Source organism: Pygoscelis adeliae, unplaced genomic scaffold (genome assembly GCF_000699105.1).
Source record: "Pygoscelis adeliae isolate BGI_AS28 unplaced genomic scaffold, ASM69910v1 Scaffold21, whole genome shotgun sequence".
NCBI classification, from domain to species: domain Eukaryota; kingdom Metazoa; phylum Chordata; class Aves; order Sphenisciformes; family Spheniscidae; genus Pygoscelis; species Pygoscelis adeliae.
Window position 1 is genome coordinate 8,479,554 of NW_008824243.1, and position 25,059 is coordinate 8,504,612.

Genomic DNA, 25,059 nt, shown 5'->3' on the forward strand with positions numbered 1-25,059 from the left:
GATCCATGTATTCACACCACCAGCTGATATAGGGTTCTGGCAGAGGCAGGGCAGGTACCTAGGTGGGTGATGAGGAGAAGCAATGGCACCTGGACCCATCACTGCCATTTCCTTCAGGGCACCAGAGCCAAGTTCCTAAGATGTTTGGCCCCTACTTTGAAATCCCTCCCAGAGCCTGTGGTAGGGGTTGGCCCCAGCTGCACCAGCCAGCAGGTCAGGCAGGGACCTCAGATGATTCAGGCTGGTTGGCACCGGCAAACACACAGTGACAAAGAAGTCTTGGTTATGCCCATGGTGTTGTCCCCGGCACCCTCTTCCACAGCAAGGAACTCAGAGATGCCTCAAGTGAGCACTGAGGTGGGGCAGGAGGTTTGTTTGGGGAGAAAAAAAGAATCACCCTGCAAACACCTTTGAGAGAATGGAAAATCGTTAAGAACTTGACACTGAAATGTGTTTTTGGATTTGGCATTTTGGTGCTCTGTGCTGCTGTTGTCCCTCTTCAGCTTTATCTGCCCTGGGCATGAAACACTGTAGATTCCTCACCTCCCAAAAACAGTGGAGATGAAAGATCTGGACTTCAGTGCTAGTTGAAGACTGGGGCGACCACCAGGTTGAGATCAGACTTCAGCCAAACCTTGCTGTGAGCGCAGGAGTGTGTGTTGCACTGCAGTTCTGGTATTTGCAAGCTCCTGGAGCAAGGACCAGTTTTGTACAGCTCTTAACACCACCTTAGCACCATTTAATTTTCCATCCCAAAAGGAAAGCTCTGGTTTGCCAGGTTAACTCTGGGCAGAACCGTGCCATTTGGAGACCCGTGAGCTGCAAGCGCTGAATTTGGAGCCTCCTCCACCTACCACTCCCCAGTCTCATTCTGCATTCCAGAAAAAGGGGGGGGGGGGGGGGGGGAGTAGTCAGAGAACAAATTTTGAATAAAAATATAATGAAGTCATCTGTAAGATGCACATGGGTAACTTACCTGCTTGCTGTTACAATTAGCAATTTTTTCAACTGAATTTAAAGCAGATGAAAGCCCTGAAGGCTAAAGTCTGCTAACTTTACCCCCCACCTACCCACCAGTTCCACAAATAAATCTTGTGGGTTTGGAAATAGGTCCTTCCCCACCCCTAACCACAGGCTTGACAGTCCCCGCCAAGCCTCTCTATTTCATTAGTTTCTGGATCTTTCATACACATACAAATACGCATACATACGCACATGCACACAAAGAGCTGCCCACTTACAAACCTGACAGGTAGAATTATTCCCTCCTTCTACAGCCCTCCTAATTGCCTCTCCTGGGCTCTTGTGAAGCATAAACGTCACTGGCTAAATATTAAGTTCATGCAGTGTCACCGTTATGCCTTTCATTAAAGCAATATCTGTCTCATAGCTCAGCGTATATGTTACTTCTAATTTCACTGTTAGGACCCACATGTAATGTGTAACTTTCCAGTCCGACTTTAAATCATTACGCCAATTCCCCTCACTTATTTAAAGATAATTTTCTCAGGAACCACTTGAAAGATGATGGTGATATTTTTTTAAAAACAAAACTATTTTTTTTCTAAAATGCATTTTGTCCCGGCATGCATAGATGTGCTTTCTCTTGACAATTTTCTCAGAAATAGTTGGTAATTCAAGACCTCATTCATTCAATATCATTAAAATTGAGTCATGATATAAGGGTTATTAGAAGGTTTACAATATTTACCATCTTAAATCTCCACTGCTGGAGGCTTGTGATCACTCCATAGTCACCGTTTGGTTTTTTTTTTTTTGAACAAAAGTGAATTTCACAGTAAATTTTCCCATCACAGAAGGGTCTTCTCCACAAGCTGCTGTTGTTTACATCTCCTGAAATCCAAATGAAGAAACATGCCACATGCAAGGAACAGCAATGATTTTAATTGGATTGCAGTAACTATCAAGAGATAAATAAGCAACAAAAATAATTAGTGTCAGCAGTTCCTTGTTTGCAAATTGGGACCTGTAACACTTGCTCAGGATGCAAACCAGGTCTCCCCAAAGACCTTTTGAACCCCATGCCCAGAAGTGACAGGACCTTAAAAATTGAGGAGTCAGAGAGACAGAAGAAACCGTGTAAGAACTGGACTTAACCAGAGAAAACTTCAAAACGGAAAAAATAAATCTGACTGCTCCTAGCTGCAGGTTACTCAGAAAATAGCGCTACCAAAGTAAGATTTATTGTGTTAACATACAGAAACTTTCTGTAGGCTGATAATTTGCAACAAAGTGAATTAACAAACAGAATTAACTGACTGATTTATAACAAAATGAACTACCTTCAAATTGTTTGGATTAATGATAAGTAGTGAGCAACACAGTAGCTGTTTTCTACTTTTTAAAGGTGCAGACAGCAGAAACAAAGTATGCAAACCCAGATGCTTAAACCTGGGCTCCTGAATACATATTTGGGCATCTAACATCCTTGTTCTAATTTTCAAAATGTTCTTAACAGCTCAGCAGCTTTGAAAACCAGACCATACTGTTCGTACCCAACCAAGGATTTGAAAGGGTATGACTAAAAATGTTGGAAATGAACCACTAAAATATCATAAAGCACCCACTGACTTCCCAATTGCTTTCTTTCGACAGTTGAACCTGTTGGTTGCAGATTGAACAGGGAGTCAATAATTCCCATTTCTATTTTCAATTCCGTCAATAAGAATATTTGGGAGCGTTTCTTCCAGGAAAGATCATCTTCAAGTCTTTCCATATGGGATATCAATTTGTCAATGTTGGTTTATGACATTGAAGTCTCTGCATTAATAAGACAAAGGCAGGAGCCCCAGTAGCTCAGCGCACAGGCTGGATATCAGGACAATTTTCCAGCACCCACCACCGCTGAGCTTGGCCGCGGGGGATTCATACAGCCCCCCGTGCTCCAGCTGTCACAGGCCAGGCTGCAACGTCCTCTTTCAGACTGTAAACCAGCACTTTGGTGACCGTGACAGATCATTTAGGATACAAGCAAGTCTAATAAGACCAGCTGCTACATCTGTAATACGTAGCTATGAATTTATATTCCTCCTTTGCATAAAATGCATGACCCTTATCCAAGAATATGGAAGCACTTTTGCTCCCCCCAACAAATACCTAAACCTAGTCAAAGGTGCAGGTATGCATATATTTATTCCAGCTGTAGGCTGTATCTGCAGATTAAAGAACATTTTTTCTGGGTCTGACAGAAAAGGGAACTGGAGAAAAATGTGTCAAAGAAAAAAATACAGTCAGGGAATGCCTAGTAACTAAAAGCTGATTCCTGCCGCAGGTGTCTCATTTCCCCCGAGGGCCACCCTCTTGCTGTTTGTCCCCCCCCACCCCAGATGCTTACTGAGACAGCCCCACTCAAGAGACAGCAGGACGGGTTGATGCACTGACTGGAGCAAACCATGCTGTCCTTCCTTCCTCCCTCCTCTTCCTCCTGCTAGCAGAGGCAGGCCAGCCACTAACATGCCTGCAGCCACCAAGGGATTCACAAAGCCACTTTCGCCCAACACACCTTACTCCTTTCGCCATCCCCAACTGTATAATGACGCTTAAAATATCCCCAGAAGATACTTTTCACTGGACAAAACTATAGACACTTGCAGGACGCTGCAATTAGTAGCTTACCCCCCCACCAAGGGTAATGAATTAAGGAGACACCCAGCATGGGTGAACAAGAAGGGGAGGCAGAAGTGAGAACAGGATTTTCAGCCTCAGGTGTTCAGGCACCTCGGGGTAAAAAAAAAAATCCTCCCTCTAAGTAGCTGCTGGAGGGTTGGAGAAGGTACGATTTGTACAGAGACAAAGGGAGAGACACAGCTAGATCCAACGTGTCCGTACTTGTTCCTTTCTTGTAAGCACCAGGGGAGCAGAAACCTTTTTGCAAGTTGGTCCCCATCCCCCAGCACGGGTTTTTCCTTCCCTTACACTGCAGCCACACGTTGTCCACCCTGTCATACGATGCCCAGCCCCACCAAACCTGGACGAACTGCTAACGCACCTCCACGGAGAGGCTTTTTGTAAAAATGGCTCTGGAGCATGCCCTTCCCTTTTCTAAAGAAAGGGACAGAGCCGTGCACCAATTTGGAAAAGCAGGGGCCCCCAAAAAAACAGCTAACTGCTTTTGGTTAGTAATATGGAAACAGGAGCCTGGCCAGCTCTTACAAAATACACTTTTGACACTGATCTGCCAAACAGGAACAGACTTGTTCTGGCTGTACGTACGTGTACACACACCCCCACACACAGATGCAAGAGGAAAACTCAGATCTTCTGGGCTCCAGCCACCAGCACTAACTGAGCCTCCATCACCGTAACCCACCGCTGCGGCTGGTGGCAGTTCAGCTCTGGCCGATGCTTGGAGACCAGAGCGCTGATCCTGCCACCAGGCTTGAAGGGGACCTACCCCCACGGGCTGCAAATGCTGGTAGGACTTGGAAAAGTAGGGAAGATATGAGAATCCACATCCATCAAACACGGCAGCTAAATGAATTGCCCTTTTCAAGAGCTGTGAGTGCTCCAAGTGCAAATCTTTCACAGTTTGTGACAATAAATTTCCCCCCATCTTATTAATAAAATATAATAGCAATTCTGAGAATAATGGCCTATTATCTAAAGTCTTAAAATGACAGAGCAATCAAAAGGAAGGTGAAATATGGGGCTGGGGGAATCTGTTCTGGGGGGTTTGCAACCTCCCTGCGTGGCACACAAGCAGAGCACGATAGATTTAGTGGTTTCTCAGACAGAAAAACACCACCAAGAGCGGCTTATTCTTCAAAAATCTATCAAATGCACATTTTTAAATTGTTCGCAGTGAGCATATGTCAATTGTTTGCACAGCTCAGAAAAACTGCCGTGATCTGCCATCTAAGCCTGCGGAAGAGGCAGGTTGGACGTACCAAACTCCCGCTCCACCTACACTACAACTGTTACGAGGTTTGCAGGCTCTGCCACCTGAAAGCACCGTGACAGGTGGCAACAGGGGCAGCAAGGATCACGTAGCATGTGTTGGTCTCTGCCACTATTAGGGCAGGCGGGAAACACCATTTTTTAATATTTTGCCCCATAGAAGATGCACAGAAGAACTGAATTTAACTAAAGGCTCAAAAATGTTTTGAGACCAAAAATTGTGCCCAATGTTGTTGGGGTTGTTTTTTTTCTTTAACCAAACTATGGCTAAGTCTACATTTTATTTTCAATTTTTTTTGCTGCTTTTTTTAGGAATTTGAAATTTAAGAAATGTTGTCAAAAAAGTTAATGCTTTTGCTCTTTTCCCATTTCTTCTAATGATGTCATCATTCTTCCTTCTTCCCTTATCTTTCTCTCATCATTACCCAAAGGTTGAATTCTCCAGAACACTGTCCTACTCAGTTATACAACCACTAACAAAAAAAACCACCAAACCCCTCTGATCCCTCCCTTGCATCCAGCCACTAATGCAAAAGCTGCTTATGACTTAATGATGCTCCTCCATGCTTCATTAGCTTTTATCAGCATGGAAACGAGGATTCGTTCTGAGTTCTGCAGGCCTGTCACTGGAGATGGGCATGGGGGAGCAGGGTAAGTTTCTGGCTTTCTCGGTGTCATTGGGCTCGTTGCCATCAATTTTGGGGGTGTCAGAAATGTCACCCATGGAGATTTTCAGCGATAGGCTGCTGATTCTGATCTAGCCCCAATTAGCAGCTGCCTGATAATTGTTGACATTGGAGAGCTATGAAGTAAATTGGGGGCCTTGATCCAATGAACCATAAAAACAAATAATAACCATAAAACTACATCTGCACTATAAAGTCTCACACGATTGCCAGTAATGTTTCCTACTAATTATGTACACTACCTGACTGGGAAGGGCTCTGCACGTAGATACATAACAGAATCTGCCTTAGCCATCTTTATGAGAAGGTGAAGGGTTGAGCAGGCAGTGAACCCGCACTATTGTCCTCTGCCTGGCCCTAGGATAACCCAAATCAGGGCTGAGATGTTGTGGGTAGATCAGTCGTATCTCTGCATTTTTGAAAGACCCCACGGGCAGGTTTCAAGCACTTTTACAAAGTTCCAGGAATCGGATTCAGCTCCTCCTCAAGCCCTAAATGTGGTGGCAAGTCCAGGGAATATCTTCAACTTTGCTTTGAGCCCATCTCTGAAACAAAACATGACCCCACTCAAACAGACTTAAGCTTTGATTCACATTTCCCATCACCTTATCTTCGCTATTGCTTTAGCATGCATAAATATATTAAACATGTTAAATATATTAAAAAAGAATGTATCTGCCAAAATAATTTTCAAATCGGAACCTCCTGAGTTATAATTGCCTTTTCCCAGAGAGCAGTATGTGACAACTCACTTGAGTCAGCCTGGGCTTGTAAAAATGATCTTGATCTTTGCCAAACCCTGGCTGTGGCTGGTTCTTAAGGAACCACCAGGCAGGGAACAACTTAATACTCATTTAAAAACTTCAGTACTGAAAAACCATGGAAATCTGGTCTTCTCTTACCAGCTCTTCTGCCAGTCCTGTGCAACTCAGTAGGACTGAGGCACCAGAAAGGCTTTTAGTGGTTTATTTAGAATCCAGTCCTCCTGTCGTGGTTTAACCTCAGTTGGCAACTAAGCACCATGCAGCCGCTCGCTCACTCCCCCCCCCCAGTGGGATGGGGGAGAGAATCGGAAGGGTAAAAGTGAGAAAACTCGTGGGTTGAGATAAAGACAGTTTAACAGGTAAAGCAAAAGCAAAACAAGGGATTCATTCACTCCTTCCCATGGGCAGGCAGGTGTTCAGCCATCCCCAGGAAAGCAGGGCTCCATCACACGTAACGGTGACTTGGGAAGACAAACGCCATCACTCCAAACGTCCCCCCCTTCCTCCTTCTTCCCCCAGCTTTATATACTGAGCATGACGTCCCATGGTATGGAATATCCCTTTGGCCAGTTTGGGTCAGCTGTCCTGGCTGTGCCCCCTCCCAGCTTCTTGTGCACCCCCAGCCTGCTCAGTCAGTAGAGCATGGGAAGCTGAAAAGTCCTTGACTAGTGTAAGCACTGCTCAGCAACAACTAAAACATCGGTGCGTTATCAACTTTGTTCTCACCCTAAATCCAAAACACAGCACTGTACCAGCTACTAGGAAGGAAATTAACTCTATCCCTGCCGAAACCAGGACACCTCCACACCTCCGCGTATCAAACTCCCATTGCCTTTGAATTGCAGAGGAAAAGCCTGAAAATTTTCTTAGTGCTACTCTAGCTTGTACAAAAGGGATATTTTAATGCTTTCCTACCTCTACCAAGCTTAATACATCAGTGCTTGCAAAGAACTGTGAGATCCCTACATAGAAGATGGCAGAGTATAAAGTTATCATTCGCAAACAGCCTATGTATGTTTTCTCCAGAGCAGCCAAATTAATACAATACCAAGTCCTTGCCCATGTTCTACGTAATTAATTCAACACTCAGAAGACATTTCATTTAATCAAGACATATCATATCTTCTCTTTCAGCTGAAAGAAACACTGAAGTTATAATGAAAACAGGTCGATATATCAACTACCAGCAATTTTCCTCTGTATTTCTGTTGGTCCCTGAAAGCCAAAAGAAGAGCTGATGCTTTCCCTTCTTGATCTGCTTGCTCCTTGTTAGACACTCCTAGTGATATGACAGTCAGACAGGCAGTGAGCTTCTCAGAATAGGGACTATGTTTTCATTACATTTGTACACAGCAGAATTGGTTACAATTTTTTTTCCCAATTAAAAGTGTGTTTTCATGTAAATAAAAAATAGAATTGTCAAAGGAGATCTGGCCATCTGGTCCTGCATTCTGACTCCAATGGGGATCGGACCCAGCTGTTTCAGGGGAGGTTTGCTCCCAATCTCCTTCTGTAACAAGCCAGTTTGCATCCTCAAACAGGAGAGCTTCCCTCCCCTCCAAGCTTTTACGAGAGAATTTGCAGCTTTCCAAATTTTTTTTTTTTTTACATTGTACAAAAAACCCTCAAATTTTTACATTGGGCTTTCAGAAGGGTACTGCAGTTAATAAGGAGCTTTCGTGGGCAGCAAAAGAGCTGGCTCTTGCATCTCCCAAGTATTTACAGCCTTCTGTGACACGTTCAACAGAGAAAAGCTTCATGCTATAGCAGATACATCTATATTCACCATATCTTAGCCAAGACTTCATGAGATAAGTTCAGCTGCCTTCATATTGTACGCAAAATACCGCACAGCCCCTTTCCCAGGGGATTGCTGGAATTGCCATTCTGGTTTCTAATGAGGGAAGGAACTGGAACACTGTAAACTTGCAACTTTGTCCGCTTCGTGTAAATCAAAGCACAGCTGCAAAATTTGGGAACAGAAAAAGTGAGGGGAAAAAATCTCCCACCACACACATCCAGAACATAAATACTCCTGGCTAGTAAATGTCACTTGACACTCTCACATCAAACCTGTCATCAGCTCAAGCGCTTAAAGGAAAAACTCTGCTGGGGTTGGGTTCACAAATCTGTCCCTAGTACTAATTTACAAGTTACCCCTCAATATTAATTATTCCTAAGTACGCCACAATGACACATTAAATTTGCATGCAAAAGCCTAGTTAAAGTCTGAACAAGCCAAGACCTCTGAGAAAGCACTGTACGTAAGAGAAATGCATTGTTTTAAATAACTACCTACTGCTGAGCTGGGGCACAGAACATATTTGGAAGCGGTAAAACTGCTGGAAAGAAGCAAGAATATTTTGAAAACAATACATTTGGGTCATGCTAACACAGGAACAAATGAACAAACATATTAGGGTTGGTATAAGGTTTGGGTCTTTTTATCAAATAAATGTAAGTATATATTTGCCTAGTCTGCTGATCCCTGGAGGTGGGAGTTATCTCTGCCTCGGTCACAGCTGTAGCAAACGCATGGAAAATGCAGGTAGCAGAAACCATTCCAGTTCCCCAGAGGCTAAGCACTTGCAGGGACTATCTATAGTTCAGTGAAGCCCTAAATCAAGTTAGCAAGCACTGGCCCTGTTGTGATTTGCAGGGACCTTCCCACAGTGCACCAGGATGTTTTTACCTCATAACAGATACCATCAATGCTAAGCAAATTGCTTGCATAATTATGCATATTTGCACAGTGCCATCAGTTGCAGCTGATGTCACTTGCTGATTATCTTTCACCTGATTTTTTTCATCAATGGAAGCTTGGTTTTTTATTTGTGACTCATTCTGTAACACTTATTATATACTGTGCCATGCCAGGTGTACTTTCAACGCTTGCTTTATTGCCACAGACATGTTGCTTCAGATGAGGATGGGGTGGGAAAGGTGTCTGGCTGGACCCTTCCCACCCCATGGAATGTTGTTATTAATTATAATTTATGTTTCATATTAATCACATGATATTATTATTTATAAAGCAATCAGTCATCCACATATCAGTTATAAAAGGATCAAATCTTATGCCCTGATGAATCAGAGTTCAGTATATTTTAGGTTTCCCATAATCAGCTGGCAAAGGCTTGCTTTCAAGCAAGATGCTGTTTATTTTTAGATTAGTAATGAAGAAACATCAGGAGTCCATAGGAGAAATAAAGGGAGAACCACTTCCCTGGGAAATGGAATGATCCTAGAGCAAAATGTTTGTCCTTAGCGTGCACTGTCACTGAAAGCAGCATTGCAGAGACAACACCTAACTGCTCATTACATCACACCGTCCGTCCAAAAAATGGCGTAACATCAAGTTTGGCCTCAACATACCATCCACCTTTGGGCACGTTATCACAAAGATGCTTCCCCAGGGCATGAAATCACAGGTTCATATATAGGAGCTACACAAGAAACAGGTTGGCAGGGGGTGAGGAGGGCCTGTGGTATCTATTTCACAAGATGATCTCCAAGACGGGCTGCAGGAGATAGTGGGCTGATCAGATCTAGCATTAGGTAGAACTTTACCCAAACCACAATAATTTGGAAAGAAGATGAGGAATTAAGGAGCCTGGCTCTGGCCCATCACAAGCTGCGTGGCTTGCTGGTTCCCATCCCACTTTGTTAGCCTTGTGAAATGAAAATACGGTGTGAAAAGCCAAAGCGTGACAATAAGGGGACACTCAGGAGCTGCATACTTGGCTTCAAAAGCAAGCGGTCGTTGAAAGCCAGGCTGTACCTGCAGTTCCTGGACAACAATAGAGTCAATTCTCCGGGGACTGAAGAAGGCATGAAGCCTTTGACCTGCAGGTCACTGGCTCAAAACCCAGACGGACTTTGTGAATGATCAAAAATGGTTCCCGCCTGATTGCTGTTTGCATCTTTAAGTAAAATAAATAGGAAAGTCTTACTCCAGCTTAGCTGCCCACAGCCTGACAGCCACCTTTCAGCACTCAACAGCAAGATTTTCAGCAGCAGCCCTGCACCTTTGAGAAGAACAAAACCTGCAGTCCAAGCAAGAGACATGCTGGGGTCACCACACCCCAGCTCACTGCAACCATCAGCAACCACAGCCATGAAACGCTTCCCTGGAACCAGCTTAGTATCTACAGCAGAAGTCTGAAATCCATCATTACAATGTTAAGGGGAAAAAATCCAGGGAAAGACCCCATCTAGTCAAGGTGAAGCAGGATGGAAGCAGGAAGACAGGATGATGTTTGCACAGTCCCAGCCCACAGCACGTAAGCCTTCATCCTGCAACATCATCGGGTTGGATCCTGCAGCACCCACTTAAATAGGGGATGCAAGGTGCTCTTTGTGTCCTGGGAACCTGACTCCTCCATAAATATCACAAATTTAGGGCTTTTTGCAATAACCACATACATCTGCCACTCACAGTTATTCTAAAACCCAAGGAAGAAAAAACCCTTGCTGCTCTCCCAGTGCAACCATGACTCATCCTTCAGAGAAAGGCGTGGACAATTAAGAGCATCTGTCAGTAAAGCCAGTGACAAATGACTCTCCCTCATGGCTCTGAACACACATACTTTGGTACACAGCTTTGGCAACTCTGGAGTGTTTTGGAAATATATTACTCCACAGCAGGCTCCCCCCCCCAGCTTGTTTACCTAGCAAGCACACTTAATAAGGAGCCTGTTAAAAAGGCCATGGTTATAGAGCATTCCTGGTCTGTTGAGCAATCAGGCTGGATTATGGTGTTGATCATTAATTATTGGGGAGGGGGGAAGAAGGGCAGGCTTAAATTAAAAGCAAAGCCAGAGTTGATTAGGCATGTAGTAAACAGGGCATAAAGACATACTTAGGACTAAGGGATCAGGGTTCTCATGCCAGTTCACAGTGCTGCTCTTGCTCAGTGGGTAACTTCACATTTCTGCTTCTCTGTGAACATCCAGGGCCCTGTTTCTTTGTCAGAAGAGCATTTCTATTATCAAAGATAACTCCTTCAGTCCATGGCTGAAGATGGTGCTCATACGTGATGCCGCATCGGGCATAAATGGCAGCGTTTGGGGCTGCAGAGTGTCTTGTGTGTGAGGAGGCTGTGAACCACCCCAGGCCAAACACTGCCTCTTCCCAAACACTCTTAAACCCATGGAAAACAACCCATCGCACCCCAAAACTGCAGCCACTCAGGGGAGCACGTGGTGCTGCTGCAAAGACACAGGGAGGTGAGACTAGGGAGGGGGAAGGAGAGGTGGGGACTGACACTGAGTGTGGGCAAGGGAGGAGAGGTGTTTCCTAAGTGTTTGTCTTCTCCTGCAACTCAGCAGCAACTTGCAGTGATTCTTCATAATGCTTATTATGGTGACTTTTTAGATAAAACATAAATGGGCTGCCCCAAACCATCCATTTTGATGCCTTACAGTAGAAACACCCCACACATGACCTCCTCCAAGAGGTAAGAACCAGCCCTCACAGCGTGCCTGCTTTGGCCTATTGCCTTCTTAGCAGCATCACAACAGTGGCACTGAACTTTCAGACCACTGCACAGATGTTGCAGCATCCCAACACAGGGGATGTGTTGCCTGACCAACAGTCAAAACCACAGGAGTAATAGTCCATACATTTGAACCTAAACCTAGTCTATAGCAGCATATGTTGTTCAAGTGAAGCTCTATGAGCTCTCCTTGAATAATATTTCAGCTTCAATTGCTTGAGAAATTTATCCACCACTTTTTATTGTCCTTGATGTTGCCTTCAAGACCTCCTTTACTCCAGAGATTTAGTATGGGATTAGCTGAGCTCTGGGGTGCAAGCATACAGACACGGTCTCTACAGTCTCAGCCAAGAGGTCTCATCCCCTTTCCACCACCCATTCCAGTTCCCTACCATCCAAACAAACTTGCCACTACTCAATTCTTTCCAGCCCACACGGGTGCAGTGCAGGAAAGTCCTTGGTAACCAAAATGAAATCTTTTTCCCCAAAACCTTCCAGGAGGAAGCGCTGCAGAGCACAGAAAACTTTTGGCACACCCAGGTCTTTCACAAGTGGCCAGTCCAGCAAGGACATTTGGCTGATGAGTAAGCTCAAGCTCACCTCTGGCCAACCCTTACACAGATGGAAACCACTGACACAAACCCAGGTTCCCTGACTGCTCTCCCCACCCATCCAAGGAACCCAGCCACTTTGTCATCCCCCTGGAGCCCTCTAGTACTCATTTCAAGCTTCCCACCCTGTTTTCCAAACTAAGCTGGGCTCCTCCTGGCTACTTCCAACAAAAAAAAATTCTTCAGCAAAAGTCCCAATATCTTAGCATCTGAAGCCAAATCTCACTTAGCAAGTGTGGATGCCTCAGAAAAGGACCCTCAACCTTGGTAGACCTCATGGGAGATCTTTGCTGTCAAACTCCAAGAGAAGCTGCAGTGCTCCTCAGGTCAATGCAGAGTGCCATTCTCTTATACCACCTTTTCCCAGGGTGGGGCGGCGCAGGGGAGAAAAAAAAAAATCAAGAGCAAAAGCACAGACAGGTCTTTTGTCTCTGAGCTGCTTGTCATTGTGCAGCCAGATGCGAGCAGAGTTTAAAGGAAAGGATTTATATGACTGCCTTGCCAGACCAGGCTCAGATGCTTTTTCCAAGCTTAGGTAAGACATAAGAAAAAGGTCAGTTTCCCTGTCTGCTTTAACTCATGGAAGGAAAAAGAGGTTGACTTTAATTTTGCCTATAAAGGAGCTGCACTCCCTGGGTAAGGACTCATAGAAACTTAACATAGGGTTGCCCAGAACAAAGGGAAACCCGACAGTAAGTCCGGTAAAACAGAGCTGACACCACTGTTTCTTATGGAGTCTTACTTACAAAATAACCACAATTCACTGCACATTATCAGCTTGGAGGGGTCACTTTCCTCCTAGATACAGCCATGCAACCGCCTCACACCCTGCCCATACGCAAGTGGTCAGCAGAGACTAATCTGAACTGAAATTTAATGGATCCGGCTAATTCATTATTTGAAAGACTTATGTTTTTCAGTTTTGTTTCATCTTGATTTTTTTTTTTCTTCCAAGTCAAGAGCACCAGATGGCCAATAGTACTCTCATTGCTAGGTACTAAACAGGCACTTCCATATGATATTTGCCATGAAGAATTAATACAATTAGGTCAGGATGTAAAGACATCATATTATTCATGGCAATAAGCCCAGATTTACTTTTTATTCCTCCTGCAACTGCCTGCAGCCTGGGTGAGGTCAGAATCCAGGTCCCTTTTTGCTGCAGTGAGCTGAGCTGCTCCACGTCTCATTGCACCACACTTTTGCAGCTGCAACTCATGTTTCTATTCTGTAAGAAATATAGCCAAATTCAGCTTCAAAAGGAAACCTTGCTAAGAGATCTGCAAGTACATGCTTAACAAAAGGATGATGCCCTTGTAATATCTCTCGCCTTTATTTTTCAAGTTTTGTTTTCCCTTCTTGCTGTCACTACAAAGGTTGTAAGCAATATGAATGGAGAACTTGTGAAAAGGGCTGGATAGTCTTCAGCTGGCCAAGTCCTCAGAGCCAGGAGCTCACAAGAGCACAGGAGGGAGGACTGCTGCCACGCACTCATACACCCCATCATGGTGCTCCTCCCTGACTGCTCACCCAGAAGTAAGTGTCAGCTATTTGTCACTGATTCTTTTTTTTTTAATCATTGCTGGTTGTTCCTTCTTTTTATTTTTCATATCAAAGTAACTGAAATAAACAATTTTTCCTGCAGCAGAGGTTAGCCTGGTGGCAGGAGCCAGGTTTGTCTGGGAAGGATAGTTCCTTTCTGCTCCCCTCTCAGGACACATTTCCAATTCTTACCCTCATTAACTTTGATTTTAAGGGTCCTCTTTCTCAAAGTTTAAGGCTGTGAGCAAAGGTGGGATTGCCCACTGATATATGGGAGATCAAGTCTTGATTCTTCACTCTGATAAAAACATGCATGAGGCATGACTTTGGCCAAGTTTCTTGCTTTTTTTTCTCTGCCATAGATTCCCTGCCCCTACCAAAAGTTCAAGCCAAAAATCAAAACCATTCTCTGTGCAGTGAGCAGGGAGGCAAAAGTGGAGGCAGAGAGCTCCCAGACTGCAGGACAGGATGAAAGCCAACCTGGGACCTGCTCCTGGGCAGCTGAGGGGCCAGAATGATTGGCAAGTCTCAGGCAGAGCTGCCATGCCATCCCCAAAGCTAATTTCCAAGTCGGGCTCTGCTGTCTCACACTGCGGCCAACATCCCGGCAGACCTGCCCGCAAGGCAAACCCTCTCCTGCAAACCACGCGATGGCTCTGCTCTGCTTCCTCTGGCTACTTACAATTCAAGACATCTGTGTTTACTCCGTGACCCATAATGGAGGGATGTTTTCCCTGGAAGGGCTCCATCACTGCCTCTCTCCTGGTGCCTACCATGTGTCCATTTAATGATTTTTTTTTTTTTTCCAAAGAAGGTCTGCATGCTGCTATTTTCAGCACCCTCCCCATGTGCTAGAGGCAATTCATGCTTTGGGACACATGGCAAGGACTGCAGAAAAATTTCCTGTTGTTCCAAGGGGAGGCTTCTCTAGCAAAAAAACATAATAGGGCTTCAAAGACCCCATTCCCCATGCACAGCACAGCGCACAAGGCAGATATGGTACTTGAAAATTTTGCTTTTGACAACATGCAAAGTGAAAACCCTACTGACAGCCAGAAAGCTTAACAAGTCAATCATCTCATCTACCGCAACGTAATTTCTAAGGCAAAATAGTGCTACTGCACTTCATGTTGTTACACAAGGGGAATATGACCTCCTTGCCCGATCCCTGGATGGAGCAGACTAGCCAAAATTAACTGGACATGGACCTAAACCCCAAACCTGTTTCTAAACAGGCAGCTCAGCCACAGCCTTCATAGCTGGTCCCATCTCCTGTTGTTATGCAGCGTAAGGCAGGCATGGTCCCTCTCAGGACTGCCAGCCCTCACTCTGGCTGCTGAATACCCTTTCATTTTTTCTCCTGCATGACAGCAGGATGACCGAGTTGTCATCTCATCACCTCCCTGTGGCAAGACACTAAGGGACACTAATTCACTGACCAGGACCAACCTCCTGAACTAATGTCCTTCACATTCACGTAAATCCTTTCTCATGCTCTCCCATTTCACTTTGTGACCCCCAGGGGAAAAAAAAGACTAGTGTAAAGTGTTCATTATTATTAATACCATTATTATATAGTAGGGGAGATTAGAAGGCACAGGTAGCAATGGGGGCTGAGTGGAGCAGTCAGGTTGGGTGGATGGGAGGAGGCAGGAAGGAGAAGGGGTTTGCAGGGAGCCTGCAGAGCAGCTCGAGGAGGAGGGTAGCGTTGGATCCTAATAACCCCTTCCAGTTTGTTCCCTTCCTACAGGACCTGATTCCCTTTCGCCCTGCGCTGAGATTTCCTCACCTCCCTGACAGCTGGGAGGTGCTTGGCTGGGACTGGAGCCCGTTCAGGCTACACAGGGCCAAATCCCAAACCAGCGTGTGTGTGTGCACCCTCGCTCCTCCCAGAGGAGCGGGGAGGGGGGTCAGCCCAGGAGAGCAGGGGGTGCGGGGCAGAAGGGGCTTTGAAGGCTGACAGCCTCAGGTGCGAGCGTGTGACTGCAGACATTCCTGCAAAGCAGGAGCAAGAGATTTGTTACCTGGAGAAGGCTGATGCTTGATGAGTGATGTCTTCATCCAGCTGTCCAAGAGGGGGTTATTCTGCCTGCAGGCAGCTTCTGCTTTGTCAGGGCCAAGAGCCCACATGCAAGAGACTTTTTAAGGTCCTTAAGACATCTGTGAAAGAGGGAGAGGACTGAGGAAAAAAAGAAAATTAGCTAGGGAAAGGGTGCCTCTCCTGTTTCCGTGTCAGCTGGTGGGGAGACATGGAAGGCCTTGCAGAGCTCCTGCCTCCCTGCTCCTCAGCGTGGGACCTGCAGAAACACGTTCCCTCTCCTAACAAACTCATGTCACTAATCTGGCAGCCAGCCCTCAAAGAGGGGATTGCTGAGCAGCCACAGCTCTGGAGAACAGTGGGACATATGGAGTTTTCAGCATTTTTCTAATTTCCAGAACTCTTTTTTCCAGTGGAGAGGCATTCTTCTGGATAGAGAATGCCAGGCTGAGGACAATAAGCCTGGTTTTCTGAGGAACCTATCAAAGATGACTGAGAAGTACCCCATGTACTGCTAGATGAAAATCAGAGGAAGGATTTAGGAAGAGAATATTTGGGTATGTTGTGGCAAGGAGCAAGAGCCTGAAGAAAAGGCCATTGTGCAGGAGAGATGGGCTCCTAGATACCATCCCACCCACACTGCTGGATGGTCCTGCAACCTCAGAAATGAGCTCATTACTCTGTGCTCCGCTCCCCTTATCTGTTAATTCAGGCTGGTTCATTACCACTGCATTTTTAGAGTCAACACATGAGGTTTAATTTATTAGTGCCCATAAAATCCTTTGCATTCCAGGATGGGAGTTTTCTGCAGCACAAACCTCACGCCACCTTCTGCTGCCAAAGCACACCCGTCACTTCTTGGTGTTCACCAGACCACAGCAAGACACTTCCTGGGTAGCACCAAAATGAGATATTTTCCTAGGATGTAGTTCACTTCTCCTTCCTCTCACATGGATTTTAGGCTTCATAAAACACACCTCAGAGAACCCCACCTCTCCACCATGCAGCCACAGCTACAAGACTTGGCACTTCGCAGATCCAGCTCTCACTGGTGAGGATGCAGCCCAAAACATGGCACCTCTGCTGCGAGTGGAAGCAAGACTACTCACCAGTGCTGAGGGGTTACTTCTCATCCCAGAGGAGGCCTGGACATTGATGGGAACAGGATGACAGCTACTGACACCTCACAAGGGCACGCATTGCTTGGCTGTCAGATGGGAACAGTCTCCATTCACTCCTTACCCAGCCTGGATTTCAGTTAGGGCGTCACATTCACACCTTTCCCCTGCAAAGTCAGGATCAGAGAAGGAGCCCTGGGACATCAAGAGGAGGCAGGGAGACAGGCCAAAGACAAGCCAAGGTGAGAGACGGCAAACAGGCACTCCCTGCCTGCTCTGTTCAGTTGGAGCTGTTCAGGAATACATTCATGTTTGGCTAATCCTTTTAGAAATACATTTCAAGCACTATTTCTGAAGGTCCTCAAGGCAAGATAGCTTCAGCTATAAACCTCTTGGCTAAAGAGTGAAACCCAACCACACTCAATTTACCTCCCCACCTGAGGTCATGTCAGTATTACACTGGCTTCTGGAGTTCCAGGTTTATGGCTCAGCAACATGGAGGACAGGAAAATGGATGATCTTGCATCTTGTCTGAAAAATGCAAGGCCAGAGCAGTTTTCCTAGTCTACATTAGGAAGAGGATTGAAGATAGTGTTATGGGAAAGGGTAATTCTTTGTGTTTGCACTCAGACTTGCAACACCACAGGTGCTGCGAATTTGCTCTCCAACCCATCCCACCAGCCATTGCCTCCACATGGGGAGATGCAGGGGACTAGAGCAGGGTAAAAACTGGGTAAGCATCAGATGAAGAATGGGAGAACCAAGGAGAGACTTGTGCTCTACACCTGGATGCCAGATACACGTCTACTCCTGAACACTCCCATTTTTTTCCAGCAAATGCATTTCCACTTGATGCGGTCCCCTCTCAAAGCAGTGTCTAGAGGCTCAAGCAACCCAGAGGACCTCAGGACTCGCACAACTCACCCCCCAGCAAGACTCACCACAGGCGATTGCAGAGGGGTTAAAAGGCTTCGCATATGGCTCTCATTGCTCTTCCTTTTATCCTGGTCATGCCCAGCAGGCAAAGGAGAGCTGGAGGAGGTGGGGAGAAGGAATGGGGGGGGTGGGAGAGGGTTAAACCTGAGGGAGGCAGGGAAATAGCCTGGCCATGGTTTTTTAGCACAGCCAGCAAGAAGGCTGCCTGCCTGCCTCGGGGGACTATTAAGGGACTATGGTGACTTTCATCTCCAGGTCACTAGTTCAAATCTGGTCCAAGTCAGGGACAACAAAGGTATTATGTGAAATTAATTGCTGGTCTCAAGTCCAATTCCTAGTACATGTGTGACCATTTCAGTAAAACTTGCATCAGCTAAAGGCCACTTGAGCACAGGGGCAAAGAAGTGAAGGGTGATGAAGCTCCTGCCTCATCCCCAGATGGAAACCCGCCTTCGGCAGAGGTCAGCATGATCAAACAGTGCTTGCTGTCCCGCTCCCTCCATTTCCAGAGGTATTGTTCTCACACCGCATACGCTTTTGTAGAGAAATAATTTCAAGATGTCTCAGCTTCACATACCCTGAGTGAATTCAGAGTAATCCCTAACATGATGCTGGAATCTTTCTTTCCCAAAGATAACAGGATGGAGTTAGATGGGGAGATTTATAGGGCGGGGACAGTCTTTTTGTTCTGATTTTGCACAGCAGCTCCTCACCCACGAGTGCAGGAATAAGTGCAGGCTGGAGAACCCCTCACTGCTTTGAACCATAACTGGGCAGCACCACTTCTGGCTCCTGATGAGAATCAGTGCTCTCATTTCTCTTTTAAAGAAAGCAAATGAAAATGTTTGAGGGAAATACGCTCACCAAGGTGTTTAAAAAATAAAACTAAGTATCAAAATACTTTTAAACTCACATTCATGGAAAACTGACTCAGCTGCTTTAACAGAGCAGGAAACTACCAGACACAAACAAGAGGGTCCACAGCAAATTGTCCATGTTAGCAAACCAACAGTTCACACCAGTTGGGCTCCAGATGTTACCTCCATACCACTGTGTGGGACTAGGGGAAAACACACCATGAACCTGCCTTAGTTGTTCTTGGGGTGTCTTTAGGGCTGCCAGAAAACAGTGGTACTGGATACAAAAGGGCATTTTGTAGTCTTCCTGAACAGTGTGCTCCCAGACAAGCGCTAAGCAGCGACTTCAAGAGCTCCCAGCATTTATTTTCCACCTTTAAACTGGGCAACACACAGCTCTGCCCAGCTCCCACACTGGAGCAGGCAGTCGAGGAAGGACAGCTCTCCAGTCACTAGGACAGACCACCCCCCCAGCCGATGCACACCAGCTCCCTCATGCTAGCCAGAAGCATTACCTTGTTTAATTTCTCAGTCAAAAATGACAGCAGATGGTCTCAGCTGGGAAATGTTGCTTGCCCCTGGAGTTACAGCTGCATCTCTCCTGACTGCTCGCCTCTCCCAATTAGAAGCAAATCTGCCTCCTGTCAGGCAGCAGTTCATTCTGCCCCTACAGCCCACCCCATACTGCCTCCCATTTAAAAATAAAAGATTGCCTTTTCTGAGCTGCTTATTGCTGCTTGCACTGACAATAATTCTGTGGAAATTGGTCGTTGCCACCACTGATGACCATTAGCATGCTGACCTGCTTTGACTTTGCCATCAGCTTTGAATATCAAATCAGTGATTAACGACTTCCAGTAATGACCCTGCCAGGAGCATCCCTGTGTTTCTCCAAGAAGGTACCCTCTGAACTGGATCATTACAGGAGCTTGTCATTTGTCAGCAATTTAAAAGCTGATAAGTCAGCAGTGCGCACTTGGGGACGAGACTGTGCTGGTTTCCTTGATATCTCTGTTGTACTTTTCCTTTTTCATCGACAGAGGCAGATAAAATTCATATGGTTATGGCAAGTCTTGTTTGGTTAACAGCATCTGAGAGAACAGCATGAGAAGAATCACTCCGTACTTGCCCCCTTCTGATCCCCTTTCCCAAAGCATTTAATATCTCTAAAGGTGATATTAATATATCACCACCTAAGGCTGTGATTCAAAAAAAATGCATCAAGTCCAGCATTTGTTGCCCCAGTTATAGCTCAAAGGCATGACAAAAAATGGTGTAGAGTACCATTCCAATAAAGCCTTATTCTTCCAGCTCCAAAAATGTCGGTGGATTAATTCTGACAGGTGAGGTGTCTGTGTTGCACTAAATATCATCTGACTTGCTACATGCTTACTTCCTCGGCATACAAGTGTAAAATCAGTGCAAGTTCTGTACATGCCAACAGGCAATCCAGATCAGATGTGTCACTGTCTGGCCCTATGCACGAAGCCAGTACTAGTAATTATGAAACTACAGCCTCAGAGGCAGGGTGCTGGGCAAACTAGACCTTAGTACCTTAGCTGCTCACAAAAGAATAAAGCTTTAACCATGCAACGAAGCCTGGGCCAGAAAACCAAATCAGAGGCAATACATCCACCCTAACAAAAACATCCAGTCATCCCTTTGATACTTTTACAAGGGCTTTCTAAAGAGCTCCCTGGAGCTGCATCAAGACCAAGCACTGCAAAGAGCAGGTGAGCCATGCTTGGAAGCTGCCTTCACATCTGCAAGTGCTTTATGGTCCTAGAGAAAAAAAAGAGAGAGGAAGAGGGGATCCTCTAATGAGGTTATTACCAGTGCCTGGCACTGCAGCAAGGCTGTCCAATGCCTGCTACACTCCTTCCTCCTACAGGAAAGGAAAACCCTTTGTGTGAAGGATTTAACGGGCTCTGACTGAGACACAGAAGGTACCATCTCTCAATAGTCAGGGCCATGGATCAATTTGGCAAGCAAAGGAAAAAATTTCTAGTATTTTCAGCAAAACAAAAGCAAAATTAACAGCAAAGAGTCTCCACCACCAGATGTGCTTGTGTGGTTACAGTCTTGATTTATCTAGCAGAACGGAGCTAATTTAGACTTGCTGGATTGCATTTGGTGCACAACCTCTCCGTGCCTCAGTTTCCTTCTTATTCACAAAGGGTTAACTCTGACAGACTCAGAGACAACCAGAAGTTCCTATTTCCTTTGGACCCATCTATTCCGATTGTGAGCAACAGCTGTAATAACCAGGTCCCAGGAGGAAGGAAACCATCTTATTTTAAGGCAAAACCTGTCATTCACATCAGTATTGCCAGCATGGTCAAAGACATGTAGGAAAAAAGCTGCTCTTCCCTGACGCAGCACTGACACAGAGCCCAATACTTCATACAGCAGCAAGTACAGAGCTATCCCAAGCTCAAACAGGCATCCTCATCCTAACATATAGATGAGCCATATCTTACTGCAGGCCTCTGGGGACCCTACCTTCCAGCATACACCAGCCCCTGCAAGCCATACAGACAGTTCTGCATCTTGCAGCTGCGACCAAGCAAAGAGGGAGCCAGAGCCGTAACACCACCTTCCCTACAGCCTGTAGCTTCCACTTACTCCCCTCCCAGCCCCACCCACTTACAGGGGGAACACCACAGCAGAAGCAGAAAGATGAAGCTCTAGTTTTTCCTTAAAAGTAGTTGAACAAGTAGACACCCCTCAGGAAGCCCTGCCAAGGCTCCTTTCTCCTACCTGCCCTGGGAAACTTTCTTCTAAGCATTTTTGTTTGCTCCACTGCAGTCTCATTCCCCACCACACAGAGCTCTCTTGGTTTAGGTTTTGTTTTTCAATCCTTCCACTTGCTTCATAGCAAATTTCCAAATCATAATGACAAAAAAAAAAAAATCAATAACCAAAACCTCCCCCCTTTTAAGCAACAGCTATTTCCTTTTCCAGCCTCCCTTTAGTAAGTTCAGTGAGGAACTAGCTTCCTCCAAGGATCCAATCAGAGCTTCTTATCAATTAGGGTAATTGGCACCCAGCTGAGCCTGTCTCCCAGTTGGGACCCATTAACACTCAATTAAGACAACCCCAGGCCCTGCCCTCCTCCCCGTTACAGCTCTCCTCTCTATTAGTGCACACGTCTGTGCACAAAACCCTCTCGAGGCCATGTGGTTGTCCATCCATCGTGTGTCTGGAAAGGCACAGATAATGATAATGAGTGTAATGAGCAGGCCATGTTCTCAGGCAGCTTTGCACATAGCCATTCTCCTAGCATTTCAGGTATGCAATTAGCCTTGCCCCCATGTCACAGACAGGACACCACCAGCTTTCTGAGGGAAAGGCAGAGATTTGAAAAGCATGGAGTGCCCCCAAGAAAAGCTAGCTTGCTTTTGGTGGCATCAGGTGGGGGATCAGTCCCTGCTGCCTTCTGCTATGTGCTAGGTCCGATAGCTCACTGTTTGTGAGAACAGCACCTCCACTTTTCATGGCCCTGGGTAGCCCTAAGTCACCTTTTCAAGGGCTTTTTTTGTTTTATCTAATCATAAGGGTCAGAAAGTAAATAATAGCAACCCGACATGCGGGAAACAAAAGAGCTCGATAATCTTTAACCTTGTGCTTTCTTTAAAGTCTTGATTCACTTTGGCTGGCTGTTTGGAGCTGATGTCCTGGGACGCTTTCAGGCAGTTGGGCGAGGCAGGGAGCCGGCCCAGTTGTCCTCTATGTCCTCTCCTCCACCACTTCCACAGCAGCCTCCTCCGCAGGGTCCCTCAAGGCTGCGGCCCCTCTTCAACCGCGGAGCCCTGGGGAATGGAGAAATTAGCCCTCCTCTCCCCTCTCCTTGCCACGCGCCCTCTCCCCACTTGAAGCTGTCAGCGTTGTGCTGAACCCCCTCCAGCTACGCCCTAAACACACTTTAAATCCCCTGTCAAACCCACAGGAAAACGGTGGATGGTCTGTTTGCCCATAGGGTTTGATCTGCATCCACCGGCCTGCCTGTTTGTTCGGGAGCCGTGTCTTGCTTGGTTGTGCAGCCCTGAGCAGACCAAAGCTGCCAGGGAGCAGCACATGTTCCTTCCTTGCTCTCCTCAGTGATTTATTTCTATGCCACACATCTCCAAACAGCATACCAACGTTTGGTCTAGTTTTAATATATACATTAAAATATCCATGTCTGCATTTCCATATGTATATAAAAGCAGGGGGACAGGGAAAGGGAAATTTGTCAGATGACCTAGCAACTCAAAGCCAGCCAGAAAGCATTTCTTCTCCCGCGTTTCTGAAAATAACCGGTGCACGTTTGACTTCAAAGTAATACACAGTACAGACATTTTCCAGCCATATTTATATCACTGTAGGAGGACACAGCAGGAGATGGGGTTAGTGAACTAGTTTTTCTCTCTGCTGCTCGTGTTCTGGATGAAACTGAAGCAGTACTTCCAGAAAAATCACCCGTTCCCAGGTGCAAATCACTTTCTTTTCCCCTTCTCTCATCTGGTGTTCCAGGAGGTTCAGGGAATTCACATCAGCATCAAGCAATAGTCCAACCATCTCACTGCTGTGGTCCAGCTCACGGGAGAAGGAAGAACTGGCATTGCCCTGAGAGACTGGCTTTCTGGCTCTGCCTGGCGCATGGATACCATCTGTCTTAAGTGTCTGAAGCAATTTACTTCCAATTTTCGAGGTGTTTGAACTGATGGTACTAATTTATGTCCAATGCATTAGACTCCTAGGGATTCTTGTTGGGACTGACCTTCTGATCACTCTCCTATTTAAGCCTGAATGTATTCTGCTCATGTTTCGAGATCAACCATGTTATGCCTGAAGCCTGTAATGACTGTTACTACTGCTTTTATGAGCAATCTCCTAATTGACCATTTGTCCTGCAGTCCCAGATGCCAGACATCCCACCAACATGGGCATCACCCTGCGACTGGTCAGTCACGGACAACCCACCCATGTCCATGATGCCTCGGTGTTCCTGGGGATGCTGTGAAGGTGATATGGATGTGCTTGGGGTGTCCCAGACCTCCTAAACACAAACAACAGTGAATCATTAAGTCAGAGAGCTCACTCACAGGGAACAGACTCTCCTCCGGTAAGATCCCTCTCAGGAATTTTGCACCAAACTGTGAATCAGGGAGCGCTAGCTCATGCAAGGAGAGATACAGCACCTTGCACAACAGACCTGTGATCTCAACTGGGCTTCGTGGGCTCCACTTTTTCCATCCTGTACAAATAATAACAAGAAAAGATGACTAAAATATGGCCACACTGGCCTGGAAATAAGAACCTCCTGAGATCTATAGCCATCCTCAACACTTACCCTTTCAGCAATCCCAGGAAAGTCATTTGACCATCTTGTCTCTGGTTTCCCTTCTGTAGCACAGCTTATCTATCACACAAACAATCGTAGCAATTCAAGTCATCTTGCAGGTGACTGTGAGCAACATACTCCACTTTGCTCTCTCCTGAGGCCGCCTACATCAACTGCAGAGTGATCAGTGTGGGAGCCTGAATCCCCCCACGTGGCACATTTGAGACTTAACCTCTATTTATGGTAAAGCAGCAGCATCTTCTAAAAGTCATGTCCTAAAAATGAGCCAAATTGTCATCCAACATGGCCGTAAAAAAACACAGGTTCTAGACAAGGTTTCCTTCTATATGTGTATAGGGCGGGGAAAAATAATGCTACCGTTTTTGGATGGGAAGTAGAAAATTATTTGTATTCTTCTCATTAAAGACTTTCTGGTATTTTTTCAAAAATGAATAATTTCACCTATTGCAGCCATTTCTAGGAAGAACTTGGCCAGAGCGCTGGACAAAAATGCATCGCACAGTTCCTCCCAAGGGAAGAAACAGGTGAAGGGGACATCTATCACCACATCAAAGCAGAGCTCACTCCTTTGTAGTGCCCATGAATGAGACTCATTTTGTCTTCCTAACAAGTGGGTTCTGCGCGGAAGATGGCCCCATCATTCCCCCAGCCGCTACTTTTAACGGCTGCAGCAAAACCAATCAACTTGATGTCATCAACGGCTTTTGAGACGTTGCCTAAGGATCTCTGGAGGGCGAAGGGGACAA